This window comes from Triturus cristatus, chromosome 5_1 (assembly GCF_964204655.1).
Source record: "Triturus cristatus chromosome 5_1, aTriCri1.1, whole genome shotgun sequence".
NCBI classification, from domain to species: Eukaryota; Metazoa; Chordata; class Amphibia; order Caudata; family Salamandridae; genus Triturus; species Triturus cristatus.
Window position 1 is genome coordinate 736974806 of NC_140587.1, and position 2329 is coordinate 736977134.

General features: G+C 50.3%; 1 pseudogene; it reads left to right on the plus strand.

Annotated features, from left to right (window-relative positions):
- Positions 1 to 1037: 1037 nt before the first annotated feature.
- Positions 1038 to 1841, plus strand: LOC146831418 (serine/arginine-rich splicing factor 9 pseudogene; annotated as a pseudogene).
- Positions 1842 to 2329: the final 488 nt, after the last annotated feature.

Consider the following 2329-nt stretch of genomic DNA (forward strand, 5'->3'; position numbering starts at 1 on the left):
TCCAACTCCAGTGTGTGCAACAGTAGGGAAGGTGTTGGAGTTAAATCCAACACCTTCTACCCCCTGCTACACACCTAACGGCATGCGGGGTAATGGCATGCGTTGTAACGCTTCCGGTTTCCCTTCCACTCCACGACAGTCCAATGTATGCTATTACACTGCCCATCACTCCATTCTAAAGCATTCCACTGAACACCACTACAATCTGTGCCAGTCCAGTTCATTCCACTCTACTACACTCTGCCCTATTCCACTATACCACGTTCCATGTTATGTCACTCTACAGTACGCTATTCAACAATATGCCACTCCACTCTATATGACTACACTGTACAACAGTAACACTCAACGTTATTGCACCCTGCACTCCACTGTATGTTCCTCCACTGAAGGCCACTCCACCCTATATCACTCCACTCCATGACACTCCACTCTATGCTATTCCACTATGCACCACTAGACTCTATGCCACTCCACAGTATGCTATTACATTGAACACCACTACAGTCTACCCCACTTCACTATTCCCCACTCCACTCCATAACACTCCACTGTACCATATTCCACTCACCAACACTCCACTTTACGCCACTACATGTTATGCCTCACCACTTTATGCCACTCTACTCTATGCCACCCCACTCTATGCTATTCCACTGTACACCCCTGCACTGTACCTCATTCCACTCTGTCACTCTGCTGTTTGCTACTCCACTCTACTGTATGCTATTCCACTCTACACTATTCCACTTTACGCCCTTCCACTCTACTCCTCTCCATCTATCCCACTCCAGTGCACACAATTAAACTGTATGCCACTCTGTCTGCAATAAGCAAGGGAAGAGAGCGGGAGCGGCAGCACGCGGGCCAGATGAAAGGAACAAAGTGGGCCCAGCAGCACTGCAGAGGCTAAGAAGACCCCAGCCAGGCCGCACACCCAGCCCCGCTGAGCCAATGAACAGGCAGGCCCGCAATGCCAAGCGACCGCCCGCTGAGGAGTCCTAGCGTGCAGGGCGCCGCAACCCGAAGCAAAGAGGATGCCCGGCTTTGGTGGATGGGGAGACCGGGACTCTGCCAGCCCCGGTAGCTCTCGGGACCGCGAAAAGGATGGCTGTATCTATGTAGGCAACCTGCCGACTGACGTGCGCGAGAAAGATGTGGAGGACCTGTTCTATAAATACGGGCGCATTCGTGACATCGAGCTCAAAAACCAGCGCGGCCTGGTGCCCTTTGCCTTCGTACGCTTCGAAGACCCCAGGGACGCAGAAGATGCGGTGTATGGAAGGAATGGCTACGATTACGGTCACTGCGTCTGCGCATCAAATATCCCCGTGCTGCCCGTGGTCGTGGTGGTATTTGTGGGGGTGGTCCCCACGGCAGGAATGGGCCTCCTTCCCGACGATCTGAGTACAGAGTTCTTGTTTCAGGACTTCCTCCTTCTGGGAGCTGGCTGGATCTAAAGGATCATATGCGAGAAGCTGGAGATGTCTGTTATGCTGGTGTGCAGAAAAACGGGATGGGATAGTTGAATTTCTTCGCAAGGACGATATGGAATATGCACTGCGTAAATTGGACAACACGAAATTTCAATCTCACGAGGGTGAAACTGCCTATATCCAAGTTTGTCCTGAGAGAAGCACCAGCTATGGTTATTCGAGGTCGCGATCTGGGTCAAGGAGTCGCAACTCTCCTCCATACCAAAGCTGTGGCTCCTCCCGCTACTCCTCTCCATTCAGGCCCTATTGATCCCGCTGACTGGACTTTTCTTTTACATGTGACATGAGCGCCTGATTGGAATTTACATTCCTGACCTGGTGGAGTAAAAGTGCCTGAAATTTCCTTTCCCTTTTTAAATATGCCACTCCACTCTACGCCATTTCACTCTACAGTATTTCACTGTACACCACTACACTGTAACCCAGCCTACTCTAGGCCAGTCCACTCTGGACCACTCCACTGTATGCCACCCCACTGTACATCACTTGACGTTATTTCAGTTTACACCACTCCATTCTAACACACTTTCCACTGTACGCCATTGCACTGTATACTACCACACTATATGCCAATCCACTCTTCACTATTCCACTGTATGTAACTCCACTGTACGGCACTCACTCTATACGATTTCACTCTATGCCACTCCGCTCTGTGTCACTCCACTGTACACTACTCTAATATATGGTATTCCTTTGTATACAACTCCACTGTGCACCACTGCACTCTATGATACTCTACTTTATCCCACTCCACTCTATGCCACTCCGCTACAAGCCACTCCACTCCATGCTAGTCCTCTCTATGCTACTCCTGTCTACACTATTCCATT